The sequence below is a fragment of the Hermetia illucens genome, chromosome 4, assembly GCF_905115235.1.
Source record: "Hermetia illucens chromosome 4, iHerIll2.2.curated.20191125, whole genome shotgun sequence".
Taxonomy (NCBI): domain Eukaryota; kingdom Metazoa; phylum Arthropoda; class Insecta; order Diptera; family Stratiomyidae; genus Hermetia; species Hermetia illucens.
Genome location: NC_051852.1, coordinates 34,306,905 through 34,320,246, shown reverse-complemented (window position 1 = coordinate 34,320,246; position 13,342 = coordinate 34,306,905). Strand labels below are relative to the sequence as shown.

The 13,342-nt window shown below is 38.9% G+C and overlaps 1 protein-coding gene across 2 annotated transcripts in view; it reads left to right on the top strand.

Moving 5' to 3' along the window:
* LOC119653416 overlaps window positions 1-13,342 on the top strand; it is a 404,817-nt gene that overhangs the window by 191,351 nt on the left and 200,124 nt on the right. For both annotated transcript variants that reach the window (XM_038057986.1, XM_038057985.1), the window contains exon 5: window positions 10,805-10,811. The gene's annotated coding sequence lies outside the window, so the exon portion shown is untranslated. The remainder of the gene's footprint in view (window positions 1-10,804; window positions 10,812-13,342) is intronic.

The following is a 13,342-nucleotide window of genomic DNA, read 5'->3' as shown; positions in this document are numbered from 1 at the left end:
ACGTTCATTACTAAGCGGTAGTTAGGCCCCTCTACATCCCGCACATTTCACAGGCTCTTGGCAATCTCTCGGTGGGCCATCCAAACCTGAGCCTTTGTTGTCACCGATGCTACCACATATTTCCCGCAGTTTTTCGTCAGTAATTTGAGATACTCCGTAATCATTGAGCTGCACCACCATTTGGCTTTCGCTCCCAATCTCAATATTCGGGTAGAATATGTTCTCTCACATTTGCTGTCCGGCAGTCCCAGTCAAGAGAAAATGTGTTAGAATCCTTCGTTGTGATTTTCGGCCTACGTCCTTTTGCACTCAAAACTAGAGCGCCTAACATCTACAAGTGATGGAGCTTTCCAGCTACCAGCTCCTTTCACCTTCGTTCTAAGGAATCAATCCCTTCTCCGGTTAGTCCATTATTTAATAAAAAACTTGTTCCCGCAAATCGATAGTGCTGTTTGCGGGTTTAATCATTAACCCAAATGCCACTACCGTGATTTTACTAGGACTTCCTTAATTATGGCTCTCGCGGTTGATTTGTCAAAGTACTAATCGTTGAAGTTGATTTGTATCAACCTCATCTGCTATTTACAAGGAATGTTCTCCTATATTCCGGGCACCTGCTGTTGCAACACATGGTCCACACTTTCCTTCTCGTTCCATAATATGCAATAATAACAGCGCGAAAGATAAGTAGTAAGGGCATATCAGGACGAATTATACATTGCTTCCACCTGCCGCTCCCATTAACGACTGTGAATGACCACTAACACTTACCACACCTTGGACACAGTGTATCATTGGAATATTTGGTTTATTATCTTCATTTTTGATATACAGGCAGTTTTCGTTTACAGCCTAAAAATATGCTTTTTTTGCAGTATATATCGTCGTACTGGAATCAGTTTTTTCTTTCTTTGATGGTTAATCAATTCGATTGCTGCCAATGACACCTATGTTTGATGTTCTAAGCTACGTAAGTACCTAAGTAGCTACGTCCATCAGACGCTGCCTTATGTCTTTCCTGGAAGCAAAGTGACCGAAATGGTTCCCATCTGTTATTAACCCTTTTCTATAGATCCACTAATAAGTAAAGGCTAAAACGGTCAAAGCAGAATTAATTTTTTGTTTAACGGTTGACGGAAGCTTGATGGTGCCATCCCCATGCTTCTCCTAGGGCAGAGGTGATTCAACATCTGATGCCAGCCTCAGTTCTCGATGAAACCGCAAGTGGCCACTTCTGTTATTTTCGAAAAGTTCGTTTGTAAAACAAAATCTTATTAAAATCGGTTCAATGTCTGTCTGTCACACGCACTATTTTCAGGAACCGCTATATCGATTAAGACAAAATTTGGTAAGAAGGTGGGGTCTATGAACGCCCACACATGCAATAAGTTACACCTTTCTGCGCTGAGTTTAGGGGGGGGGGACCCTCATACATGCAAAACGGTTATGTACAATTCTTTTTTCACAGAATGTAGTCATGTTGGGTGTCAAATGAAAGGTCTCGATTTCAAAAAGCATTTCTTCAAATTACTGCAATTTGCTTTGAACTTTTAAACTATTTTTTGAAGAATGAATGAACAATTAGCAGATAATGAGAATAGTGTTAAGGATTCAGTGTGCTTCGAATAGAAATGAAAAAACGATTGTAGTACTGCAAGGAAAGCCAATTATTTATTTGTTGGAAACATCTTAAATTTCTTATTATCGTAATGCCGATTACTGGCTCGGCCTTCAGATTTCTCTACAACATATATATGATCAACCATTGCGGTATGCATACTCATCGAATGCAGCTGTTGAAAATTTTAAAGTCAGCATTTTCCATTAGTGTCTATTTCTAGAGGAAAAGTAAATATTTACGTAATTCTAGTATGTACACCTTGAACTCGGTGAACACCCAAGAGCAGGATATTGCACCTTAAATTTGATTCCGTTAACGTACACCGTGCGAACATTCTGCAACATTTACATATGTAAACAACCTCTCATTGCGGTTATATAATCAAATCATCGTCTGCCTTATCTCTTCCCCATCCTTGATGATCATTTATATTCACATAATTACATCGAGTTAAGCGAATAAACAAAGTATCTATTTTCGAAAACACTTTTGCCTTTTTCCTGAATGAAGTACATACGCATGCATTCAAATAAGATAAAAATTTAAACAGATTATTTATCATCTGAGTACTAAGTAGAAGCACATTGGAATGCCTATAGTACAGCTAGTGCTACATAATTCAAGAAGGTCATAAATTTCATTAAACGCATATTGTGTGAAGATAAAATTAGCGAGAAAATTGTAGATCACACAAACATTTCGAATGAATGTAAGATATTGGGATTTAGTACTTATTCCACTGAAACTATGTAATAAAATTCTGCATATTTATCTTTCTGATAGCCAATAGTGTGTAAAACAGGATTAAATGATTTCCGTTTCGAATTATTCACATGATTTATTGGATCATGAATCAATTTGAGCGGATGCAAGTGAACATGAACCCAGATGTATGTTGAATATATCTAGTTATTTTGCCAACCGGATAAATGATTTACCTCTAATTGATCAATAATCGAGCAATTCCCAGATGTTTATCGTCGTCCGCACATTATTTCTATAATCCTAATTGCAATGATTCCCCATTACAAGTGAAAAGGGGAAACATTAAATTTATAAACCCCAAAGTTTTTAAGTGTGTTTGCTTTTATAATCATTAAATTAAATAATATTTAAATATTCGTTGAATGTGTAGATATTCAAGAGGTAGGAATAATTAAAATTTTTCGTAAATTATCCCAGAAGTAGTTTTGCCATAAAAGGCAAAATTTATTTTTAGGTTTAGCGAACTCGACGACGTAATCCAGTACGTCAGGCAGTTATTAGGGATAACGAATTGGTGAAATTGGAAGGAGCACTTCATCATGATTCTGAACCGTGAATTTCTGCTCCTCTGAATAGAAGACAAATCATTTTGGTCATCAATGCATTCAAACGGAATAAAGCTGCTGGGTATGACAGAATCTACTCCTGTATAATGCGTTACGGATCATTTTAAAACAATGCACAGATTTTAAATCTTTTAAATCTCTTCATCGATTTCGTGAAAGCTTTCGATAGTGTGAGCAGGGAGTGTATCTGGCATGCTGTATGCAGGATGGGCATTCTAGAAAAGCTAACAACTATTATCAGAGGGAAATATGATGAAGCAAAATGTCACGTGCTGCGTCGAGGTAAAATTTGAGATGAATTTGAAGTTCAAAGCGGATTCCGCCAGGGTTGCATCTAGGCACCAATATTATTTCTACTTGTTATCGGTGACTTCCTTAATGCCGCCTTGTTTGAAGGACGTAGACCTTGACAGTTTCTCTCAAACACCTCGACTACACTCTCTCAATAGGCCAAGGACTTTGCTGAAATAGCGCCCAACGTAGAAAGAGAGGCAGTCTATTTAATAATGAAGCACTGCATTTTTGCTTGTGATGGAATCTTCATCCTTCAACAATTTCGGTAGAAAACTCTCAAGGAACTTTGTGATACTCACGCTGGTATATCAGGAATACAGTTTCCCGGCTGCAAACGACGGTATCGCTCGTCGAATTCAGGACTTCATTAAGCGCTGCGAAAAATGTTCAATGGCTGCGAAGTATCCACGCAGGTCCTGGAAACACATTCACTTTGACTTTCACTTCACTTTCTTCCTGCTTTTCAAACGTATTGCGGTCCATCAATCGATTATGAAGCGGGAGAAGGAGCAAAACTAGACTGGGCCTATTGTGATCCGCAGTATGGTTGGTGCGAATAGTGGGATCCGACAGTAGTTTGACCCGATCATTTTCCAAAATGAGGAGTATACTTATAGAGGTGATGGTAGTTTGCAACTAAGTTATACTTCAAAGTAAGGTCTTGCTGGTGAACTTTGCAAATAAAATTATGACGACTGGTATACTCGATACTGGTCAACGTCTTCACAGTTGCGTTGCCTACAACCAGAGTTGGTACTCGAGAAATCATGAAGGATGTACCGTTTATATTTTTTTTGTTGGGAGTTAAGTATCCTGAATTGAAGTGAAGAATGTCTCGTAAAATAGTACACAGTTAGTCAACCATTAGTTGGAGGTTTTGGTGGGAGATCCTGGCAAAAACAGATTTTTATGACCTTCGTGAATGGAGTTTTCTTTCCGCATGTTAATATTCTACTGGACTGAAGTTGTATTCGGCATGGGATCCTATTCCCTGCTTTTCAAGTTCAAAGGAGATAATTTATTACCTGCAAATGACGGGAACCTTCTTTGCTTATCAAGCTTGAAGTAGACAATTTATTATTTACTATAATAGGAGCCTGATGTAATGCACTAGGATTGTTTCTCAACCAAAATTCAGGAAGAGAATGCATTTGACTTTAGCGCAAAGTTTTTCAGTCAGGCACCCCTTCCTTCTGATGACGCCTATTGGCAGATTCTAAATCAGTGTTACTTCGAATGTATACGTATAGAAGGATGGGAATAGCAATGGTGTTGCTTGCGGTGATTTTATTTCTCCCGAGCAACTCTGTTTCCAGGACAAGTTTCAGACGCCGCTCAAATTCCTCCAGCAACTTATATTTGACAACTACCACAGTAGGTGTTGTTGCGACATACGGAGGAATTTGTGTAGGTCCTTCGAATCCATACCCTCGATTTGGATTTCCTTTCTGCTCCATCCTTCATTGTTAGTGGATTTTCCTCCAACAATTCTTATCTTGGGACATTTCTCCAAACCTAACTGCCGGTACTGAACAAGATGATAATGTCTTACACATTAGCTCGCAACCACTGTATCGATTATTATATTATTATATTCAAACCCTGATGTCTTTGCATCCTTTTTTGCTCCGTAGCTACTAGTTTGTCAACATCCAGATTTTTTGGGATGTTCGCGTAGTGAACTGGCGCGAAAACCTCTTAGATGGTGAGAAAACAAATTATTGGACGTTCCTCTGGGATTAGATAGGTTACCCAGGATAAACAATGATCTAACTGAAGCTCCTACCAGCTCCAAATTACGCACCTTTTGAATGACTGTCAACTTCAGTTATATCAGGCACGGCCATATGGGGGCGGCAGCGAGAGTCTTGCATGAATGCCTAAGGTATGTAAGTCATTGCAATGGCGTGGCCCAATTGAGGGTCTTGCATGAACGCATAAGGTATGTCAGCCATTGCAATGGCTGGGTTTGTTCCAAACACATCTCCAGAAGTTTGTCGTTTGAACCAGATTGAGGTTGCTTTCGCCACCAGAGTTGGTGAAATTTTAGTAAGAGTCAGTGCACCACCTGAAGGTTTTCAGTAATTGGCATATCGCTGGACAGATAGTATTTCCAACGATTTCAAAGATGCGCTTCAATAACGCGACCCATTTTCTTTGACTAAACGATGAAGTTATTCATTCCAAGATGTTGATTGTGGAAATGAAATGGCAGCCAAAAGGTAGATTAAGCTATGAACCTCTGTCGCAGAAATCTTTAGTCAAACGATCACCCAAAATTTTATCAACAGCAGCAATGATATTGGCAGTTGCCAAAATAAACTTTAGTTACGGAATCTCTGGTTTAGTGTCTGGGTGAATCTTAGCATATTTTGTGAATGCTTCGTGGAGTGTGGTGAAGGTTTCATTCTTCTCTAAATTACTGGCTTAATGGAGTGCTTTACAAGTAGATTACTGGAGTTGCTCATTTGATCATTCCGGTAAATCGACGACTTGGCACGGAGCTCAAGCGAAATTTCTTGGCAAATTTGTCGCCTGGGTGCTAGGACAACTCGATTATTATTTGGTAATGGTCTGATCTGGAACAATACTTAACTAGTTCCGGGAAACATGTTAAAAAGCGTCTAGGAATCGATGTCTGTACCTTGTTGGATTCCGTTTCAAATCGGTAATAACCACGGACGTAAATTCATTGAGTTTGATCTTCACAATCATACGATTCCTAGATCTTCCGTCTCTGGTGGTTAACGGCATAACAGGCATGATTTCCAAAGGCGAAACCCATTTTGTTGTTGTCAAGGAACCCTTAAGCGTGTTGGGTACTGTCTTCGTCTGACGTCTGGAGTTCCATTACCAGAATTTAAGTTTCTATTCTCAATTTCTTTCCACGAGTAATAGAAGAGTAGTCAGCTTTGCAACAGAGCCAAAATATTGTGTTATCCCATGGTTACCTCTAAAGGTAAATTATCCGTGAGCTTTGTACACCAAATAATAAATCTATTACTTTATAGATGGTTGCGAGCACCTCGACTTCCGGGACACCATTTTACTGAAATGTAATTAATTTCAATCGGAATATTGTTATCAATTCTAATTTAACAATATATCTATGTAATGATATCATAATTACTATAACGCTCCCATTATGGTTTCAAATAAATTCAGGCAATAAATACAATTAAAACCCTCTCGCCAGCGTTAATCACTCACGTTTGCTCAGCTACTCTATAATTTTAAACTAATTAATAAGTTTTTATGAATTCAATCAACGACCACAGTCGTTACTCTGACAGCATGTTGATTTCATTACTCATATATCACACACTATCCACAAATTTTGACATATTTTCCCAATTATCCATTAAGTAGTCACTTGCATCAATCGTGATCATTTAGTTTCAATTTAGATTTATGCCCAATGGTGACAGGGACTCCTATTTGTTTTGATTGTTATGCTGAATTATACATTTTTGATTGTTCTTTTATCACATATCAATTTTCAGTTAAGTCGAACCAACAAACTCAAATTTAATCACTGCTCGGAACTCTCAAATTCCACTCGTATTTTGTCTCAATTGAAATTTAAGCATTTTAAACAATACCATCAAATCATCACCATTTCAAACATTCAAAAGTCGTTTTGGAGAATAATTTAATTAAGCCATCTTTGTAAGGTCCATGTTCCAATGGCTCTTTTTTCTGTTACTTTGTCCGCTGCAGCCTCTTTGTGAATAAAGGTCTTTTCAGTTCGCCTGTTGACTGTCTCCTATTTCGCAGAAGTGATTCGACCTTCACAAAAACTCTCACATTTCATTTGCCCGAAAAAGTGCTTTCATTCTTTTTCTTGTTGGCTTTTTTTGCTCTAATCGATTTTATTCATTCTCGTGCCTGAAACGAATACTTTAGATGTTGACTGAACCTTTCAGAGAATGGACGGCCAACAAATGACCGAAAATTTCAAGTGAATGTTTTCATGGATAAGGATGATGGCATGTCGTATAGGTTACAGAGATCCTCTTGAAAATGTAACTGACTGGATTGGTTGGTACGTTATTTTGTTTTCTTTGATCACTCAAGCTCGTTGTCGGAACCCTTTCTCAATGCTTTGAAAAAGATCAGTCTATTATTCTGATGGAAAGCCTGTGTTGAGGATGTTTTTCTTTTCTCCCGGCTAAGAAATTCAGATTTCAAAAATTTCGAAATAAACGCATCTTTTCGTATCATATCTATGTTTTGTATCTTTTTCAAAAATCAGCTTAAATATCTAATTAAGACATATTCAGTAGAAACTTTTCGATGAAAACAGTCAAAAATGTAGAGGGGATGAATTGCGTTGCGTGTGCAGGAAAGAAATTGAAAAACAGAGCTTCAGTAGGAAAATTGATTTTCAAATAAAACTTATGGACGTCATTCCTTGTAACGGGTTGATTATTATTGTTTATCTTGGAATTCTCGGAGCCAATATTATCGAGAAAAGATTGATTCATTTGATGAACTCCAGTCACGTAAGAACAACGAGAATTTATTGATTTGAAATCTCTTCATATTTCATTCCTTTTCAACCAAATTGTTTCGGCCGCTATTGAACAAAAACGTTTTCTAAAATGTTATCTGAAGAAGAGTACGAGACTCTAACCGTGGTTACAGCGGAATTCATCTTTAAAATAATTAACCCTCGCCACCAATGCAGCTTCAATCATTTGTCAATTAAAGGCTGGGACCTAAGGCTGTATTAAAGTCTACCTCACACTGTTCAATAATCAGACTATTTTTCATATGAGGACGAAGTTAAATTTACGACTCTCCTGGAAAGATAGTGAACATTCGGACCCAACCGAACTATAATTTAATCGAAACAATCCACGCCCTAGAGGGGCATTAGTTTCTACATTTAAAATTAAGACATATTTATTATCTCAGAAACCGTTACCTCTATTAATACAAAATTTTATAGAAAGGTGGAACCTGTGAATTCCGTTGCATGCACTGAGTAACATAGTTCCACGTTGAGTTTAAGGGGTGGTCCCCATACACGCAAAAGGGGCAAGTAAATTTTCACGGAATGTTGTCATGTGGGTAATCAAATTAAAGGTTTCGATCAGCACTTTCCTAAGTGGGCATTAGTTTTAACATTGATGGCAAAGGAGAGGAGTGCGGAGTCCGAAAATGATCAGTTACATCAAGGACCCATTCTCAAAAACTACCCAACCAAAAATCTGAAAAGAATTATGGTGGTCCATGGACATGGTATCTAGGCCTCAAAACATTGAATGTCCGTGTCATACTAAAGTGAATCTTCTGGTAAATTAAATGCATAAACATTACGAGCTTAGTACAACTGGGACAAATGACCATCAAATATGCTTATGTAAGCAATACACGAAACTATGAAAGGTTTTGTGAAGAAGCGTTCAGCATTACGCAACATTCCCAGCTGCAGAACTTCTTTTCCCTTAGTCCCTTTCGTTACCTAGATCGGCTCGTCCAGATTAAATTCAGCACTTTCCTCGCTAATAGGCTTAGTACGGGGGAGTCGCCAAGCTATCCAGTGTATGAAGCTATTGCTGCTTCGGGCAAGATCACTCGTTGCAAATATAGTGAACTCACTCTTTCCTTCGAATTTTAGCATTTAACTACAATCTCACTCCTAACAAGATTTGTGGTCTAAACATTTGGTAAATTGCATGTGGGGATTTCGTTGCTGTAGTTTAAAGGGGGAGGGGATCCCCATACACCTAAAGAGGGGTGCAAGTTTTTTTTTCACCGAATTTAATCATGCCATATGGGGTACCGATTAGTGCTTCCCGGTATTAGTTTGCTACAAAGGGAAAGAGTGCGTGGCTCCCAAGCGGTCATTTTTTCGACGATCCGTTCTCAGAAACAATCCAATCCAGCTGAAATATGATAATGGTCCGTATATATGGTATCTAGGTCCCGAAATACTCTCCGTTATAATAACTGTTCAAATAAAATTAATAATAGTACATTATTATATTTCGAAAATTCACTAAACCCCCCGCCTTCTTAAAGTCATCCTAGATCCGGAAAGTGTAGTAATATAGCTTTTAATGTGAAGCATCATCTTGGGAAGTTTGATAGAAATCCTACAATTATAATATTAACAAAGTTATATACATTGTCACTTCTGCGTCTAATTAACACACCCTAAAAGATAAAATGTCAGTATCACATCGAATTAAATACCGGATGTATTCAATGTATATACGAGCTACGTATAAATGGAGCCATCGTGCAACCAAATATTCTTACATAAGAAATCAACAAAACCTCTAATACCTGGTACCCCGAGCTTCCTAGTTTCCGACTTGTTTACTCTACGAATTTACAACTGTTGCGTATAGCGCTTCCCTCGCGATCGGTTTTGATTTCTAAATAATAATAATAATAATCTTTGGGGCAACAATCCATATTGGATCAGGGCCTTGAAGTGTATTAGAGCACTTCATTTAAGACCGTAACGGTGTAACTACAGTACACTGTAAGAGGCAACGTGGTCAGCGCCCGAGATTATTACCCTGATTTGTCTCAGGTACTCATTCACTGCTGAGTCGATTGATTTCTAGCTACTGAAATCATGGCTGGCTAAGAATATAAAAGTTTAAAAAATTCACTGCAGCTAATTTGGAGAAAATATGGTAACTTGTTTTCTTTGTGACATTATAAGGGGCCGCTTAAAGTTCCAAACGTAATCTGGTCTAAGACCGTAACTAACGAAGAACTTGGTAGCCATATGGACCGTAAACCTGCGAGCGTATCGATTTGAAGGCGGAAGTGGCAGCGGGTAGATCACATATTGAAGGAGAGCGGCAACTCCGTTGCGAGCTATGCCATATAATGGAACTCACTGGCCGACGAGTGGGTTGCTGTATAACTACTTCAGATAGATCAGTAGGGGAAGAGTGCAAACTTTTCGGAAAATCTTAAAGGCAGTTAGAATGCATTGTCAAAAATCTACAACAATGGCACGTAGCTATGGTTGACGCGCTATGCTTCACATAGGGAACAACCATAATAGTCTTAATTTCGCCTCTCGACGCAAAAAGGACTACCCAAAAGTGAATCAAAATCGCTTCACTTGGGAAACAGTAATTAAAAAGCCTCTTGAATCGAATCAAGTTTACGACCAAAAGAACGGGGGAACCGTTTCAAATGTGTCGTCCCTCCCTCCCCCTGCCATACTGGTCCGAATCTAGAGAGGAACAAACAAATTATACTTGAAAAAGATAGAAGCTACTCCATGGTCATCCAGTCTTCTTCTATTCCAAACTTACTCCATCCCGCTATAGAAGATGGCTTCTGCCGTAATGGCGTAAATATCTTGATATATGTCAACTTTTTGCTATTATTATCAAGATACAAATTTTCCTCACCTCTAAGTCGGATCTACAAGACTTCAAACTTCATCAGATGCGATGCGATTTAAAATTATGCAGGACTATCCATCTGTCTCAGTGATATGTGCTCCTAATAACCAGCCCGTTTTTAACAAACTAACCATTTAATATTAAATCTAATTATTATTTTTCATTTATTTCAGATTCACGGTGAGTTGATTAATAGTAATTGTGGTAAGCAGTTTATTTTATATTATTTGTTAGTCTGTGTAGAGGCAGAAGTTCGTTTAAGATCATAATGAGTATTTATTAGATATCAAAGTGAGAACGAAAGATCGGCTACCCAATCTGTATAAGAATCCTGGAATGACATTTATAGTATCCTGTTTCTTCACCCTTCCTCGCTCCTTCGTCGGTCTTCGTTCCATTTATAAGCGCGATTTGCTCCTCCTCATCGGTTTCGACATTTTGCTCCGTCAAAGGCTTGAACTGGATGGATTCACGATGCTTTCGAATCACCGCCTTTGTTTCGACCGGCGAGAGTCCCCCTCCGCGCGAATTACATGTCCATGCCATCGAAGACACCTCCCTCGTAATTTCTTCACAATCAGTGCAACCCCTTCTTGACTGCGGATATCCTCATTTCGGGTGGGATCATGGCATTTTATGTCACTGGTCGAATGAAACACCTTTGTCACTATTATGGTGAGGTGCCAGTCATTGCCCTTTTATAGTCAGGCAGAACCATAAAGAGTGGAAGGGGAATGAGACTGCGGTACATTTTGGATTTGAGACGCTCGTTGATACTTCGATCACAAAGAATGCCAGCTGTGGAACATCACTTCATCCAAGTCGCTCCGATGCGTGGTGTCAAAAGTCATCCCGGGTTAACTTTTGACAGTTACGGCGGTCGAGATGAATTTTATATAGAAGAGTAGCGAATAGATATAATGTAGCCTCAATCTCTCCTAGGTGCGGAAAAATTGCTGCACAATCGCAATCATGCAAATTAAATTGATGGTAGTAAGTCAGCTTCAGCTTGGTTTGGGTAGCAATCTAACAATTCACAATTGTTCAATAATGACTCTCTTATTCACTGATTCTAAAGTGCTAAATATGTTGGCCATAGTACTGTGTTTACCATTGCTCTTAACGGCGTTCATCCCTCCTGTAGATCGTTGCCTTCCTATATCTAAAATACTGATCAATTGCCGTTGGATCCCGTGTATTATTATTGCAAGTTTTCCTATTAAGATAATTTTGTAACGATCAGAATAAGTGGAAAATGGAAGTCGCGAGACCAGGGGAATATCCTAAATTAAAAGTTCGTTAAGTACCAGTTCACCAATACTCCATCATATACGTGATATTATATTCTTTCCATGGAGAAGTAGTTTTCCGGTGAAGAACGGAGTAGTCAGTTCAATATTGCCCCATACCAACTCTTTGGAATTCATCACGAACCTCAGCGGAATCTTCAGGTGAACCGATAAAAAGAGTGCTGAAACTATTCCCGCAGTGCGGCGTGGTGGCTCCCACCGACTCTTGGTCACTAGTTTCCGAAATGTCTTCAAGTCGAACACGCTCCCACCTAAGCAGTACTGGACCCCCGGCACAGTCACGTGCTCGCATTGCGGGAAACTTTCGACGAAACTCTGGTGCAACAAGTGGCGGTAAGATATTGTTGTCTTCGTAAATTTTTTTGTTGAGGATCCTGGGAGTCTTGAGGAGGAAGTAAGTTGCTACGCAAGTGGTTCGGTCTGCCATCAAGTGGATGCAAATCCAGGACTTCCAGCATCCTCAACAAAAAATGTTCTAAAGAATTGTTTATCAGAGTCATTTAGCTGAAACCAAGGGCGGGAAAAGCTGGAAGCAAAATAGAGTCTACCGCGCTCCATTGTTAGTCGTTGATATATTGACAAAAGTCATTACGTTTACATCAACAAAATTATTAGAGCTGTGGTTTCTATACTTAGCATCTTCAACAAAAAATTCACTTCGGCCTGATTAAAGTCTGAACATGAATGAATTCCACTTCAATATAATTCGCAATGACATCGTGTTTACGATTATATATAAATGGAGCGATCACCACCTGTCACCAATTTCGGCCACGCTGCTCCCAAGGCAGAAGTGAGACGGCGTCTGATGAATTGCCACTGTCCTGGACGAAACCGTCAGTCAACTTTTTTAAGTTCTTTAGTGGCTGTCAAAAAATTGCTTATAAAGGTGATGACCGACTCTTTCCAGAGCGTTCACAATCGCGTGCATTCGTCACGCAAATTACTCGCTGTGCCACAGTATGCCCTTACGCTTAGAGGAATTAGCCGTCCGTGTCTGGTGCTATGAAAAAAAGGAAATGCGACAATTGTTGATTCATTAAACAAAAACTCTTCTTAATTTCAGTTGCGTTGATCACTCACTAGCCTTTTGACAAACATGTAGAATGAATACTGATATATGTCAAAATTTTTAAATAAAACTTAAGAACGGGACACCGGCTAATTCGTTCCGATTTTGTTTAATAAAAGCAGTACTTTTTTTGATAGCTAGAAGCTCATTAAGTTAATATTAAGCCTGATGTGAGGGTGCTTTGTGTACGATGCAGGGCTTATTGTATGTTTTTCCTAAATTAATGTCTGGGTTCCATATATGTGATCGAGCTCGTTTTCAATGTTTCTTATTCCACAGGAGGCATTTTTCCACTGCAATAATGTGGGATAGTCCCATATAAAGTGAAG